This window comes from Rana temporaria, chromosome 10 (genome assembly GCF_905171775.1).
Source record: "Rana temporaria chromosome 10, aRanTem1.1, whole genome shotgun sequence".
NCBI lineage: Eukaryota > Metazoa > Chordata > Amphibia > Anura > Ranidae > Rana > Rana temporaria.
Genome location: NC_053498.1, coordinates 141,859,896 through 141,877,618, shown reverse-complemented (window position 1 = coordinate 141,877,618; position 17,723 = coordinate 141,859,896). Strand labels below are relative to the sequence as shown.

Sequence of the window (17,723 nt, the reverse complement as noted above, 5' to 3'; positions counted from 1 at the left end):
CCAGGTCTGACCACTGAAGCCCCGTGACAAAAGTGTGATGGAGACATTTTCCAGAATATCAATTTGTGTTCAGCCTCGGAATCACAGAATTAAAACCAGAACACCTTTATTAGTTCAGATTCATGTCACTGGCCTACTTACCTGACACAGATTTATCCAATTATAGCTGAGTGCATTGGAGATATTTAAAGTGGAATTGCCAGAGACTGTACACTATTAGCCAGATTCACGTAGACGTGCCTAACGTTAGGCAGGCGTAGCGTATCTCATATACATCGTAAGTTAGAGAGGCAAGTGCTGTATTCACAAAGCACTTGCGTCCTAAGTTACAGTGGCGTAGCGTAAATGTGCCGGCGTAAGCGCGCCTAATTCAAATTGGGAAGAGGTGGGCGTGTTTTATGTTAATAAGGCATGACCCCACATGCGCCGTCCGTGGACATGACCCAGTGCGCATGCTCCAAATTACGCCGCAAAGACTCATTGGTTTCTACGTGAACGTAAATTACGGCCAGCCCCATTCACGGACGACTTACGCAAACGACGTAAACATTTTGAAATTCGACGCAGTTCCGACGTCCATACTTAACATTGGCTGCGCCATCTTTTTGGTGGATTATCTTTACGCCTGAAAACGCCTTATGTAAACGACGTATCTTTACTGCGACGGGCAAGCGTACGTTCGTGAATAGGCGTATCTCGCTGATTTACGCATTCTAGGCATAAATCAGCGTACACGCCCCCTAGCGGCCAGCATAAATAGTCAGCTAAGATACGATGGCGCAGGCGGTCGTATCTTAGCAACATTTAAGCGTATCTCGATTTGAGAATACGCTTAAATATACGACGGCGCAGATTCGGAGTTATGACGGCGTATCTACTGTAATGTAAAAGGGGGCCAGAGGTGCAGGGTGCTGTGTAATGTAAAGGGGGCCAGAGGTGCAGGGTGCTGTGTAATGTAAAGGGGGCCAGAGGTGCAGGGTGCTGTGTAATGTAAAGGGGGCCAGAGGTGCAGGGTGCTGTGTAATTTAAAGGGGTCCAGAGGTGCAGGGTGCTGTGTAATGTAAAGGGGGCCAGAGGTGCAGGGTGCTGTGTAATGTAAAGGGGGGCAGAGGTGCAGGGTGCTGTGTAATGTAAAGGGGGCCAGAGGTGCAAGGTGCTGTGTAATGTAAAGGGGGCCAGAGGTGCAGGGTGCTGTGTAATGTAAAGGGGGCCAGAGGTGCAGGGTGCTGTGTAATGTAAAGTTAAATTTAAAACGAATTATTTGTTACAAATATTTTTTTCCTCTTTGTATATGTTTAGGTGACCAGGGGGCGAGGGGTGAAGATGGGGGGGGGGGCGCCACAGGATTAGCTCGCACAGGTCACCTTCTATGAGGAGGTGAGTTGCCATCTAGATAAAGAAAGGCCCATAGACCCAGTCTGAATACCGGGCCTACTTGGTAGATCAAAACCCCAGACCAACATGGTCCCGGATGCCAGGAACACTTGAACACGCACCCCCAGCCAAGAGGGCCACTCACGGGGGGTGGTGGGACGACCCCGGGCCAATGGCGTCTGTCCCTTAAGTACTCCTCCCCAGCATGCACAGTGGGACGATCAACTCCCACTGATTGGCTGCCAAAGGGGAACACCCAAAACACCTTGACCTGACTGCTGCCACCCTTGGCCTGGGGTGGTAACGACACCCCAGGCAACAATAGTGGTCACTCACAGACAGTACAGCCATGGCTGGAACAGAGGCCCAAAATTTTAAAAGAATCATACGGTCTGAGTCAACTAACGCTCAGACTACCCTCTAAATTTAAAGCAGCGCCAGCTAGAAAGTAGCAGGCCGCTACAAAAAGATTGTACCAGAAGACCTCATGAGGAAATATGGCTGCTGCTGTTCGTTTCCTCTCCTTCTGCAATGTCCCTGGCTGTCATGCTGATCTTTTTCACCAGGGGTCCTCAAACTGCGGCCCGCGGAGGACTTTAAACCGGCCCGGTGGTGGTTGAGGGATGATGATGATGAGGGATGGGGATGAGGGATGATGATGATGGGGAGCTGGTGGTGGTGAGGGATGATGATGGGGAGCTGGTGGTGGTGAGGGATGATGATGGGGAGCTGGTGGTGGTGAGGGATGATGATGGGGAGCTGGTGGTGGTGAGGGATGATGATGGGGAGCTGGTGGTGGTGAGGGATGATAATGGGGAGCTGGTGGTGGTGAGGGATGATGATGGGGAGCTGGTGGTGGTGAGGGATGATGATGGGGAGCTGGTGGTGGTGAGGGATGATGATGATGAGGGATGATGATGATGAGGGATGATGATGATGAAGGATGATGATGATGATGATGATTGAAATGTTCTTGATCGGCTTGCAATTAATGATTGTGAGGGGGGGGGGGTTGCAATGAGGGGCTTACAATGATGATGGCGAGGGGGGCTTGCAATGAGGGGGTGATGATCGTGAGGTGGGGGGGCTTGCAATGATCATGATCGGTTTGCAATTAATGATTGTAAGGGGGGCTTGGGGCTTATAATGATGAAGGGGGAGGGTTGCAATGATCGTGAGTGGCTTGCAATGGTGAGGGGGGGCTTGAAATGAATTTTTATAGTCCGGCCCTCTAACGGTCTGAGGGACAGTGAACCGGCCCCCTGTTAAAAAAGTTTGAAGACCCCTGTTTTACACCATCAAAGATGATAACCTTTACTAATTACAAGTTCTGATTTGAATCTGACTCTGACCAGATCTGCATCATTGGGCCAGATTCACGTAGATCAGCGGATCTATAGATCCGCTCGATCTACGTGATTTAAGATCCGCTCCCGCAAGTTTGAGAGGCAAGTGGCTAATTCACAAAACACTTACCTCCAAACTTGCGGCGGCGGATCCTAAATCCCCCGGCAGAATTCTAATTCGGCGGCTAGGGGGTGTGTACTATTTAAATCAGGCGCGTTCCCGCGCCGATTTAAATGCGCATGCGCCGTCCGGGGAATTTCCCGGCGTGCATTGCTCCCACTGACGTCACTAGGACGTCAGTGGTTTCGACGTGAGCGTGACTTGCGACGCGCGTGTTTGTGAATCGGCGTACGCAAACGACGTTAGAAAATTCAAATTCGACGCGGGAACGCCGGCTATACTTAACATTGGCTGCGCCTGATGAAAGCAGGGGTAAGTATACGACGGGGGCGCCGCTACGGAAACGTCGTAAGAAGACTGCGTCGGGTCCACGTACGTTCGTGAATTTGCGTATCTCGCTGATTTACATATTATTCAAGGTAAATTAGCGGGAACGCCCCCGGCGCCATTTTTAAATTGAAAAAAAGATCCGACAGTGTAACACATTGTAACACTGTCAGATCTTAGCCCTATCTATGCGTAACTGATTCTATGAATCAGGCGCATAGATAGGACCAGTGTAAGTCAGAGATACGATGGTGTATCTGTAGATACACCGTCGTATCTCTTTGTGAATCTGGCCCATTGTCTTAAAGCCAGGCTAATAGAATTTGCAGAAGGAAGTCAGTAATGGCAGCCTCCATATTTTTTTTTTGTACAGGTTCTTATTAATAAATGAAGTGAGGATATTTTTTCCAGAATGATTCAGCTGTAATCTGTGTATTCTGCTAATTTCCCAGGTGGTAAAATCTACTTTTACTCTGCTAACGAGTCTGAAAATTGTTGACTGCTTTGGGCATAATTAAAAATGTTATTAATTTGATTTTCATTTAAACCTCTTGGTGGCATAAATTGCTGTCAGAATATTTATTGTAAACAATTTAATTATAAAGTCTCACCAAGATCAAACTTTAAATGCATATGTTAGATTCACACAATCAAAGTTCCTGTATTCTACAACAAAGTGACAAATGTTTAATATATAATGTATTTCTTTATTTAACATGCTCAAGATTAAAACATGCAATTGAAGTAAAAAAAAAAGCAAAAAAAAAAATTATCTTTACTTTTTTTTTTTTTTTCTAGTTAAATATGAAGTAGCACATACAAATATTTCAAATATGCCATCCAATGGTGCTGTAGGCTCCTTTTCAAAATTTTCGCCAGGCTATCATTAAAGCGGTTTTAAACCCAAAAACTTTTTTTTTTTTTATTCCAAATACTTTTTTATTGTGTTTTTCATTCTAAACAAATACAACATACATTCCTGTACACCATATAGACTTGACCTCCGGAAGATTTACCCTCCTTCATGACTACTTTTCGCGATACAGCACTGCGTTTCTTTAACTGACAAGTGTGCGGTCATGCGACGCTGTACCCAAATAAAATCTATGGGGCAGATCCACATAGATCCACATAATTAGATCCGCATAGCATATCAGAGATACGCTACGCCGCCGTACCTTACCTGGCGGATCTTCGAATCCTCAAAGAATTTGCGCCTTAAGTTACGTAGTGTATTTCTGGCGGCGGAATTCAAATCGGCGGGTAGTGGGCGTGATTCATTTAAATGAAGCGCGTCCCCGCGCCGATTGAACTGCGCATGCTCCGTTTTTAAATTTCCCACCGTGCTTTGCGCGAAATGACGTCGCAACGACGTCATTTTTTTAACTTAGACGTGAGTTACGTCCATCCCTATTCACGGACGACTTACGCAAAAAAAAAACAATAAAAATTTTGATGCGGGAACGACGGCCATACTTAACATGGCAAGTCTATCTATACGCTGCAAAATACCAGCTTTAACTATACGCAGGAAAAAGCCGACTACAGACTATGTAAAAAAATGTGACGGCCGCGCGTACGTTCGTGGATCGTCGTAAATCGCTAATTTGCATACCCGACGCGGAAAACGACGCAAACTCCACCCAGCGGGCGTCAAAGTATTGCATCTAAGATCCGAAGGCGTACGAGGCCGTACGCCTGTCGGATCTTACCCAAATGCCTTTGTATCTTGGTTTGAGGATTCAAACTAAAGATACGCCGCGGGAAATTTGAAAGTACGCCGGCGTATCAGTAGATACGCCGGCGTACTTGCTCTGTGGATCTGGCCCTGTGTTCCCCATAAATAGAGCTTTCTTTTGGTGGTATTTGATCAAATCCTGCATTTTTTCTTTTTTTTGCACTATAAATGAAAAAAAAGACCCAATAATTTTGAAAAAATAAAACAAAATTTTTACTTTCTACTATGAAACATATCCAATAAAAAAATGTAAACATGTTTATAAATTTGGGCCGAAATTAATTTTGCTACATATTTTTGGTAAAAAAAATTAGACCCTGTACCCAAATAGAATCTATGTTCCCCATAAATAGAGCTTTCTTTTGGTGGTATATGATCAAATCTGCATTTTGTTTTCTTTGTTTGCACTATAAACAAAAAAAAAGACCCAATAATTTTGAAAAAATAAAACAAATAAATAAATAAACAATTTTTACTTTCTACTATGAAACATATCCAATAAAGAAAAATGTAAACATGTTCATAAATTTAGGCCAATATGTATTCTGCTACATATTTTTGTTAAAAAATAAAATAAAAAATAGTTTTTTTTTTATACTAGTAATGGCGGTGATCAGCGAATTATAGCGGGACTGCGATAGTATGTCGGACAGTCTGAAATTTTTGACACTTTGCGGGAACCAATGACACGAATTCAGTGATCAGTGCTAAAAAAATATGCACTGTTACTGTACTAATGACACTGGCTGGGAAGGGGATAAACAACAGAGGCACACATTTGACCCATTGATCGCCCAAAGTGTTTTTGTGTGTACTATGTTGTGATTTTACTATCAGGGATGTGGTGAATTTTATTCCCTACTTTGCAGGGAATGAAAATCCATCACTTCCCCACTGATGGGACAGAGCCCTGCATTGTTTACGTAGGCCAGGGGTGTCCAAACTTTTTTCAAAGAGGGCCAGATTTGATGAAGTGAACATGCGTGAGGGCCGACTATTTTGCCTGACATTCTTTGAACCATTAAAATCCGGTCTAATTGTGTTCGTCTGAGCACCAATACACGGCCCAACAAGAATTCTCTTGCCTTTGTGGCTGTGTGTGGTGAAGAGATGAGCTTGGGCATGTTATTTGGATATCATGGGCTAGATTCAGATAGATCAGCGGATCTTTAGATCCGCGTAATCTATCTTATTTACGATCCGCCAGTGCAATTTTTTGAGGCAAGTGCTGTATTCAGAAAGCACTTACCTCGAAACTTGCGCCGGCGGATCGTAACTCCCCCGGCGGAATTCAAATTCCGCTGCTAGGGGGAGTGTATTATTTAAATCAGGCGCGTCCCTGCACCGATCGTACTGTGACTGCGCCGGCCGCGATTTTTCCCAGTGCGCATGCTCCAAATGATGTCGCTAGAACGTCATTGTTTTCGGCGTGAACGTAAATTAGGTCCATCCGTATTCGCCACCAACTTACGCAAACGACTTAAAAATTCAAAACTCGGCGCAGAAACGACGGCCATACTTAACATTGGATACGCCGCATATAGCAGGGGTGAGTATATGCCGGAAAAAGCCGAACGCAAACAACGTAAAAAAAAAGCGACGGGTGGGAGTTTGTTTCTGAATCGGCGGAAATCGGAATTTGCATATTCGTCGCGTAAAAAACCGAAGCGTCACCTAGCGGCCGGCGGGAGATTGCAGCCTAAGATCCGACGGTGTAAGTCACTTGCACCTGTCGGATCTAAGGGAGATCTATGCGGAACTGATTCTTATGAATCAGACGCATAGATCCGACCGTCGCAACTCAGAGATACGACGGCGTATCTTCTTTATGAATCTCCCCCACTGTATAGATTTCTTTTGTGGCCCCAACGAATCCCAGAGCGCTGCTTAGGACTAAGGATGAGCTTGGGCGTGTTATTTGGATAGACCGTATTTATCGCCTTTATAACACGCACGGGCTTACCATTGCCATGAATGCAGCCTTACCATTGCCATGAATGCAGCCTTACCATTGCAACCAATGCATCTTTACCATTGCAACCTGACCATTGCAACCAATGCAGCCTCACATGTGCCATAAATGCAGCCTCACATGTGCCATAAATGCAGCCTCACATGTGCCATGAATGCAGCCTCACATGTGCCATGAATGCAGCCTTGCCATTGCAATCAATGCAGCCTTACCATTGCAACCATTGCAGCCTTACCATTGCAACCAATGCAGCCTTACCATTGCAACCAATGCAGCCTCACATGTGCCATAAATGTAGCCTCACATGTGCCATGAATTCAGCCTTGCCATTGCCATCAGTGCAGCCTGAACGATGCCCATCTGCAGCCTCAGAGGGCAGAGGGAGGGGGCGGGACGAGTGCAGACAGATTACAAACAGGAGAAGCTCTTGTTTACTCTGTGGCCTCTTTAATACAAAGTCCCGCCTCCTATGATAGACAGAACAGTCGTCCAATGGCATCCCAGAAGACAGGACTTCCAATAAAAATGCTGCTGAGTAAAGAGGAGATTCTCTTCATGTAATCTGCTCATCCTGCCCCCTCCCTGTCCCCTCCAAGGCAGCGCCAATAAATACAGTATATATCTTGAGGGCCACAAACAATATATATATCCAAATCCCAAGGGGGGCCATATTCAATCAACCGGGGGGGCGCATTTGGCCCCCGGGCCGGATTTTGGACATGCCTGACGTAGGCAGAGCCCTGTCCTGTCCCTCTTCTCTCTGATCAGCTGGTGCCGGTGGACATCCATTGGCCGGAAACTGCTAATCGGCTTGTCCTGTGTCTAATCACAGTCCGGCCAGTTCACCGGCAGGCGCCCCCTACCCAGAGCTGCCAGATCACGTACTAGGTAGAGCCGCTCTGCTGCCGTTCATCTAAGTAATGTGCTCTACAGCTTTAGTGTAGAAGTTCTATGAAATATTAAGAATGTAGACCAGCATAACATTCGGCATAAATATGCTCCTTGCATAGTAATACATTTCCTACTTGGTAGCATACAATCGTTTACAAACAATACAGTTAGCCTATGGAAGGCTTATGACAGTGGTCTCAGTTGACGTCAAAGGACTTTTTAAACGTAACAATATCAACAGCTTTGGTTGGACTACAAGACCGCAGTCCCAACCCTGCACTGCTTCTGGATAGGCCCTCAGATAGCCTAGCAGCCAGATGTCCCCTGGATAGGCAAAAGGTTTCTGGCCTTGCAGCCAGGGGCAATATGACCCACGTCCACCCAGACAGCTGTCCAGGTGGCACAGAACCCTGATTACCTGACTCCACCCAAATAAATATGTTCTCCAAGCAGGCCAAGGGACCCAAGAAAATCCCTGTCCATTTGGCTGAGATACCTCACTCATTCCTAATCTGTCCTTGCAGTGCCCTTGTCTTATCTAATGTCACCAGATACCCGGCCACCTGGTGACAGAAGAGAGAAGTGCAGCAATTCCAGCATAAGTGCTTTTTGTGGACACCTGCCTATTACACCTATAATTAGACATGTGCACAACAAAAAAATGTGTATTTTTTTTGTTCCGTTTCGTCTCGTTCCATAGATTCGGAAATATTCGTAATTTCATAAGACTCAAGTTTTCCTATTCGGACCCGTTCGTATTTCGGAAGACGCAAGTTTTCCTATTCGGACCCGTTCGTATTTCGGAAGTCTCAAGTTTTCCTATTCGGACCCGTTCGTATTTCGGAAGACGCAAGTTTTCCTATTCGGACCCGTTCGTATTTCGGAAGACTCAAGTTTTCCTATTCGGACCCGTTCGTATTTCGGAAGACGCAAGTTTTCCTAATCGGACCCGTTCGTATTTCGGAAGACTCAAGTTTTCCTATTCGGACCCGTTCGTATTTCGGAAGACTCAAGTTTTTCTATTCGGACCCGTTCGTATTTCGGAAGACTCAAGTTTTCCTATTCGGACCCGTTCGTATTTCGGAAGACTCAAGTTTTCCTATTCGGACCCGTTCGTATTTCGGAAGACTCAAGTTTTCCTATTCGGACCCGGAAAGTATTTCGGAAGACGCAAGTTTTCCTATTCGGACCCGTTCGTATTTCGGAAGACGCAAGTTTTCCTATTCGGACCCGTTCGTATTTCGGAAGACTCAAGTTTTCCTATTCGGACCCGTTCGTATTTCGGAAGACTCAAGTTTTTCTATTCGGACCCGTTCGTATTTCGGAAGACTCAAGTTTTCCTATTCGGACCCGTTCGTATTTCGGAAGACTCAAGTTTTCCTATTCGGACCCGTTCGTATTTCGGAAGACTCAAGTTTTCCTATTCGGACCCGGAAAGTATTTCGGAAGACGCAAGTTTTCCTATTCGGACCCGTTCGTATTTCGGAAGACGCAAGTTTTCCTATTCGGACCCGTTCGTATTTCGGAAGACTCAAGTTTTCCTATTCGGACCCGTTCGTATTTCGGAAGACTCAAGTTTTCCTATTCGGACCCGTTCGTATTTCGGAAGACTCAAGTTTTCCTATTCGGACCCGTTGGTATTTTCGTAACAGTTTTATTTTCGTTTATACTGAATGATTCGTAATTTTGTCTAATTTATTTTAGTTGATTCGAAATTTCATAATTTTGTTAGATAATAATTTTCGTTTTAATGGATTCGTAATGTTGTACTTTCGTAAATACATCGCAACACGCGGCTAATCCATATTAAGATAGACTTTCTCTTAAGCCCCGTACACACGGTCGGACACACGATCGGACAGGGATTCTCAACCAGGATTCCATCAATAGTTCCTCCAGAGGTGGCTAGGGGTTCCTTGAGCAATGAGCAATTTCTGTCTCATCAGATAAGTTCCCATTGACACCATTAATCTTTTCAGCTCTCTGTAAGATAGTAAATCTTCCCAATGACCACAAGTGTAAGGAGCATTCTTCCCACCGACCATCACACTAATGCAGCCTTTCTCGACCTTTTAAAACCAAGAGGAACCCCTGAAGTATAAATTTCAGGACTTGCGGAACCCCTTCTAAAACAATTTGTTGGAGATCAGTGGGAAAAGTTACCCTTTTGCCATGGTGGTCATAATGCCTCCCTTATAGACAGCTAAAAAAAAACATTAGTGTTATGCAGTTGGCTCTGCCAATTGGCATAGGCTCCAGAATTGTGCAAGCACCATCAAATGGGAAGTCAATCAGCCACAGCTCAAGGAATCCCAAGCAGACTCTGGAGGAACCCTAGGGTTCCAGGGAGCCCTAGTTGAGAAAGTCTGCACTAATGTATCATGAGTTGAAGATATAATAGTTTTAGCAGGGGTTCCCTGGGACTTAAAGTTATTTCAAGGGTTCCCCTGTGTTGAAAAGGTTGAAAAAGCCTGGTGTACAATGTCTTTGCTATGCTCATATAGGTGTGGGGGTCGGGTGTTGTCCACAAAACCTTTGCTGATATAGACCCAAATTCACATACAAACGCCTATATTTAGGCGGGCGTAGCGTATCTCAGATACACTACGCCGCCGTAACTTAGAGCGCCATGTCCTGTATTCAGAAACAACTTGCGCTCTAAGTTACGGCGGCGTAGTGTATCTGACACGGCGTAAGCCCGCCTAATTCAAACTAGTCTGTTAGGGGGCGTGTTGTATGTAAATGTGTTGTGACCCCACGTAAATGACGCTTTTTACGAACGGCGCATGCGCGCGCATGCTCAGTATCACGTTGAATTTTCAAAGTAAATTACGTCCGCTTAGTCGACGTGAACGTAACCTACACACAGCCCCATTCACGGATGACTTACGCAAACGACGGAAAATACGACGCTGTTCGTACGTTTCCGACATCCATACCTAACATGACTTACCCCTGCTTTATGAGGGGTAACTTTACGCCGGCGTATGTCTTACGTAAACGACTTATCTTGATACGCCGGGCGCACGTACGTTCGTAAATCGGCGTATCTAGCTAATTAGCATATTCGACGTGGAAATATACGGAAGCGCCACCTAGCGGCCAGCGTAAAAAAGGACGACGGCATAGGAGACTTACGCCGCTCGTATCTAGGCAACTGTGAGGCGTATCTGATTCTATAACATAGTATATATAACGTGTTTAAATGAAATAAACCATAAATCACACTTTCACACTGTTTTCTGTATCTGATTCTATGAATCAGGCGCCGAGTTGCGACGGGCCGCACTTAGAGTTACGACGGCGTATCTGGAGATACGCCGTCGTAACTCCTTTGTGAATCCAGGCCTTAGTGTATTTACAGTATGGTCATGCAAATACTAATTTTTTTGGCTGGATCTAGGCATGTGCAAAAGGAAAAAAATTTTTTTTGTTTCGTTTCGTTTTAATTCGTTATTTAATTAATTTCGTTAAGTTAGATTCGTTACATGTGTTAAATTCGTTTTCGAAATTCGTTTGTTTTCCACCAAATTCGAAAACAAATAGTCTCTTTTCGAATAGAATTTGTTTTTGAATTCAATTTGAATATAATTTTTTTTTCGAATTCCGATCGAATTTCGTCCGCGGGTTTTCGATTCGGAATCGAAAACGTTAGTTCGGATTCGGTAAATTCATTAATATTCATTAATATTGCAATTCGGGAATTCGTATGCATAATGAAAAATTTGTCCGAATTTCGATTCCGAACGAAGCGAAATGCACATGCCTAGCTTGATCTGTAGCTCTTTCTAAAGTTTATTTGTATAGTTGTGTTTTCCATTTGTGGATTAGTACAGAAGAATGTGTTTGAACTGTGGGACCAATCACCTAAATAAATACAATTAAAATGATTATTGTTTGGGGATATTTGCATAGAGCTTACATCATTTACATTAGGGAGCTCAGTCACTAGCACGAGGTGAAGGTTATAGTATAAATATACGAAGAGGTGAATACTAAATTGTATGTCTACCATACAAAGCACACCTCAGTAGCAGGTAAGAATTAAAAAAAAATGTATTAAATACTTTATTGCCAAAATTACTTCTTTATCTGCTGAACAACATAAATGGCGAATAACCATCTAGGTTTCAATGTAAGAATAAAACATGAATTCTTATTTTTTCTTTTTTTTTCTTTGAGTCGTGTTCAAATATTTTCTTGACACTTCACTTTGTTGAACAGGCATTGTCAATTTAAATAAAACAAAGGTGTCTAAGCTTGATGCTATATTTTTGTAGTAATAAGTAATGTGGATATCGGACTTTACAGGCCAGACAAAGGAGTTTGATATGTATAATAAAAATATACATTTTATTCCATAAAAACAGTTTAAAAGTCATATAACAATAATGAAATGAAGAATTAAAACCAGGTAGTGCTGTCAGATTATACAATCGAAAAATTGAGTGCTGATAGAGCAACGCCTTATGTGCCGACATGTTTCACCAAAATTGCTTCGTCATTACCAGAATTACTTTTTTATCTGCAGAACAAACACAAATGTTAAATAACCATCTATGTTCCAATGTAAGAATAAAACATGAATTCTTTTTTTTTTTTTTGAGTCGTGTTCAAATATTTTTTTGACACTTCACTTTGTTTATTGAACAGGCATTGACAATTAAAATCAAAATTTAAAAAAAATGTGATTTAGCTTGATGCTATTTTTTTTTTGTAATAATAAAGTATATGTGGATATCGGACTTTACAGGCCAAACAAATGAGTGTTTGATATTTATAATAAAAATATAAATTTTATTCAATAGAGAAAGTCGGCAATTGAAATCAAAAATTTAAAAAATGTGTCTTAGCTTGATGCTATATTTTTGTAATAATAAAGTATATGTGGATATCGGACTTTACAGGCCAGTCAAAGGAGTGTTTGATATTTATAATAAAAATATACATTGTATTCAATAGAAAAAGTTTAAAAGTCATATAACAATAATAAAACAAATAATTAAAACCAGATAATACAATGAAAAAAAAAAATTCAGTGCTGATAGAGCAACGCCTCATGTGCCGACGTGTTTCGCCAAAATTGCTTCGTCATTGCCAGAATTACTTCTTTATCTGCTAAACACCACAAATGTTAAATAACCATCTATGTTCCAATGTAAGAATAAAACATCAATTCTTTTAACAGGCGTTGACAATTAAAATCAAAAATTTGATTTAGCTTGATGCTTTTTTTTTGTAATAATAAAGTATATCGGACTTTACAGGCCAGTCAAAGGAGTGTTTGATATTTATAATAAAAATATACATTGTATTCAATCGAAAAAGTTTAAAAGTCATATAACAATAATAAAACAAGTAATTAAAACCAGATTATACAATTTAAAAAAAAAAAATTCAGTGCTGATAGAGCAACGCCTCATGTGCCGACGTGTTTCGCCAAAATTGCTTCGTCATTGCCAGAATTACTTCTTTATCTGCTGAACAACACAAATGGTAAATAACCATCTATGTTCCAATGTAAGAATAAAACATGAATTCTTTTTTTTTTTTAAGTGTCAACATTTTTTTGAACATGACTCAAAGAAAAAAAAAAGAATTCATGTTTTATTCTTACATTGGAACATAGATGGTTATTTACCGTTTGTGTTGTTCAGCAGATAAAGAAGTAATTATATGACTTTTAAACTTTTTCTATTGAATAAAATTTATATTTTTATTATAAATATCAAACACTCCTTTGCCTGGCAAGTAAAATCCGATATCCACATATACTTTATTTTTACAAAAAAATAGCATCAAGCTAAATCAAATTTTTAAAATTTTTTGATTTTAATTGTCAATGCCTATTCAATAAACAAAGTAAAGTTTCAAAAAAAATATTTGAACATGACTTACTTTGTTTATTGAACAGGCATTGACAATTAAAATCAAAATGAAAAAAAAAATGTGATTTAGCTTGATGCTATTTTTTTTTTGTAATAATAAAGTATATGTGGATATCTGACTTTAAAGGCCAGGCAACAGGAGTTTGATATTTATACGCCGGAGTATCTGCTAATACTCCGGCGTACTTTCAAATTTGCCGCGTCGTATCTTTATTTGTAATTCACAAACAAAGATACGATGGCATTTGGCTAAGATCCGACAGGCGTACGGCTTCGTACGCTTTCGGATCTTAGGATGCAATACTTCGCCGGCCGCTGGGTGGAGATCGCGTTGTTTTCCGCGTTCGGGTATGCTAATTAGCTGTTTGCGGCGATCCACGAAGGTACGCGCATTCGTCGCATTCTCTTACGTCGTCGCTAGTCGGCTTTTTGCGTCGCAAAGTTACGGCTGCTATTTAGGTGGTGTAACAATAGACAGCCCATGTTAAAGTATGGCCGTCGTTCCCGCGTCAAATTTTAATTTTTTTTTGTTATTTGCGTAAGTCGTCCGGGAATACGAAAGTACGTAACGCACGTCGCCGTTCAAAACATTACGTCAGGTCGACGTCATTTCGCGCAAAGCACGGTGGGAAATTTCAAAATGGAGCATGCGCAGTACGTCCGGCGCGGGAACGCGCCTAATTTAAATGGTCCCCGCCCCATTTGAATTAGGAGGGCTTGCGCCGGACGGCTTTACGATACGCCGCCGCAAGTTTAAACGCAAGTGCTTTGTGAATCAAGCACTTACGATGAAAACTTGCGGCGGAGTAACGTAAAAGACATACGTTACGCCGCCGTAATTGTTCGTGAATCTGGCCCATAAATTTTATTCCATAGAAAAAGTTTAACAATCATATAACAATAATGAAATGAATAAATAAAATCAGATAGTGCTGTCAGATTATACAATCCAAAAATTGAGCGCTGATAGAGCAAATCCTGATGTGCCGACGTGTTTCCCCAAAATCGCTTCGTCAGGGCCTATAAAGAATATGTACACACACATCCTTTATTTCATTATTGTTATATGACTTTTAAACTTTTTCCATTGAATAACATTTTATATTTTTATTATAATATCAAACACTTTTGTCTGGCCTGTAAAGTCCGATATCCAATTGTTCTCCTGATAAGGATTGAGACCCCTGACACAATTTCAGGGCAAACCCCATTCTGCCGTTGGACCCAAATTGTGAAAGTATGCAGAGAACTGAGATGGAGCTCTGTTTCTTACGGTGTTCCAGCATCAGAGAGAGGCCAAACCCTTTATTTCCTATAGCTTTATAGACAAAATGACATCAAACACATGAGCGCATTTCATTGGCTTAGTCCATATAAGGGTGGTTTATCCTTGCAAGTTCATTTTTGGCACAAACAGTCCTCGTGTCATTACAGGGTCCTTACACCCAAGTTTAAAGGGGCTTTCTTCACTCAGAGCCATATATGCTTCTTCGATGAACGAAGTGGGAGGATGACAGCTGTTTAGGAGGGGTTTGAAGACATCTGTTTTGTATTATTAGTTCTCTTGTCCTCACTTCAAGTTGAGACGTACTTGTAACTTTAAAACATTATAATCTGTCATAACTTCATTTAAGGATAATAATACGTGTAGTATAAACCCACACATACATATGTTTATCAAGAAATAAAAGCAAATAAAATAAATAATAAAAGAAAAGAAACATTTGAGTGATTTTAGCACAAAGTAGCATATAATAAAATATTAATTTTAGTAACTTCCATCACACTCCTTTTCCCTATATATGTACATTATGGATGACGGCCATTAGTGTCACAATACTTACCAAAAAATAAGTAATGTGTGTGTATGTGTGTGTGATTTAAAAAAAGGTATATTTGCTTGTGATGTCATGATCTCCATCATGGCAAATCAGAGAATTCCTTGTATTCACTCATAAAAATACAAGGAGATTCCTGAATGACTCAAGGTGCTATACAATCGACCCTCTTATGTTTCTGGCTTCAGGAGTAAGTTGGTCCTAGCAACAGGGGTGTATTTAGGTTTTGTGCTGCCCAAGGCCTGACTAAATTCGTGCACCCCCTAATTTAAATATGACCCACGCCTTCCTGTCAAGGCCACACCCCTTGCAGTTTAAGACCCACCCTGAAATTTTCAAGTGGGGAAACTAGTTCTGATGGCCTGGGGGGGGGTGTAATGGATTCCCTTAATTTGCATAAATTTCCTCTCACTTCCTGTTTGGCTATGGGACAGGAAGTGAAGGGAAATCTCTGCAATGGAACAGGGATGGTAAAAAGTTTGAAGCAACGCCCCCCCCCCCCACAGTTGCAGAATGCCAACCGCCCACATACTGGAAGCAGTGCGGCCGATTTATGGGGGCGCTAAACTAATTTGCCCAACAGTGTAGCGCAAGCCGGCGGGGACACTGTCCGTGCTGCCCCCCTGCAAAGTGCTGCCCTAGGCCTGGGCCTTGTTGGCCTAGGCCAGGATACAGCATTGCCTAGCAAGGTGGAAGAACACACAGCTTACTGTACGAGGCAAATGCTACTACAATTTAGCCATGCTAGCCAACAGTAATTCATGGAGATAGGCTTTAAAGCAGAGGTCCCCAACCTCAGTCCTCAAGTACCGCAACAGGTCTTGTTTTTAGGAGTTCCTTCATCTTGCACAGGTGCTTTGACCTCTTCTGGACCACCCACCTGCAATGTACTGCATACTAAAACGTCGCTGGTGTCTTCCGGGTTTTGGGCACGTGCATGTGTGCCCCCGTGTCGACACCCACAGTGGGATTTCGTCAGCAGGTCCCAGCTAATGATTCATGGCCGGGACCCTTTGATCAGCTGTGTCCAATCACAGACCAGAGCCCTGTGTTGACAAACAAGGAGATATAAAGTAAAACCCATAAAATACAGACAAAAGAAATCTCTATTTGTGTAAAAAAAATACTGTATATACCGTATATACTCGAGTATAAGCCAAGTTTCTCAGCACATTTTTTTGTGCAGAAAATGCCCCCCTCGGCTTATACTCGAGTCTGTGCATGCATACCTAATGAGAGCCGCGTCGTGCATACAGTCAGACGGCGGCCATCCATCCAGTATTCAAAAGCCGTGCCTCCTCCTCATTCTCGTCTGTGATAGGGGAACACTCAGTTTCCCAGCAGTTAGTGCTCAGTGTTCCGCCTATCACGGAAATCCTCTCGGTGCTCAAATCACACATGTGAGGTATCGCTGCGATCGTCAGAGCGAGAGAAATAATTCTATCCCTAGACCTCTTCTGTAACTTAAAACATGCAACCTGTAGAATTTTTTAAACGTTGCCTATGGAGATATTTAAGGGTAAAAGTTTGACACCATTCCATGAGCGGGCGCAATTTTGAAGCGTGACATGTTGGGTATCAATTTTCTCAGCGTAACATTATCTTTCACAATATAAAAAAAAAAAAACTTTACTGTTGTCTTATTTTTTAATTAAAAAAAGTGATTTTTTCCCAAAAATGTAAGACCACTGCGCAAATACGGTGTGACAAAAAGTATTGAATTGACCGCCATTTTATTCTCTAGGGTGTTAGAAAAAAAATTATAATTTTTGGGGGTTCTAAGTAATTTTCTAACAAAAAAAATTGTTTTTAACTTGTAAACACAAGAGGGCCAGATCCACGTAGCGCATTGTAATTTTAGGCAGGCGTATCGTAGTAACGCTACGCCGCCGCAACTTTGAGAGGCAAGTGCTGTATTCACAAAGCACTTGCCTCTAAAGTTATGGCGGCGTAGCGTAAATCTGCCGGCGTAAGGGCGTGAAATTCAAATGATAAAGATGTGGGCGTGTTTTATGTTAATTTTACTTGATCCGACGTAAATGACGTTTTTTCTGAACGACGCATGCGCCGTCCGTGGGGGTAACCCAGTGGGCATGCTCCAAATTAACCCGCAACAAGCCAATGCTTTCGACGTGAACGTCATTCTACGCAAAGCCCTATTCGCAAACGTTTTACGCGAACGATGTACACGACGGAAAATTAGACACTGGCCCGACGTCCATACTTAA

At 42.3% G+C, this 17,723-nt stretch overlaps 1 protein-coding gene across 1 annotated transcript in view; it reads left to right on the top strand.

Moving 5' to 3' along the window:
- The window catches only part of LOC120915878 (olfactory receptor 1G1-like), a 63,505-nt gene that overhangs the window by 2,329 nt on the left and 43,453 nt on the right, over positions 1 to 17,723 (top strand). The gene's annotated exons all lie outside the window — the stretch shown is intronic.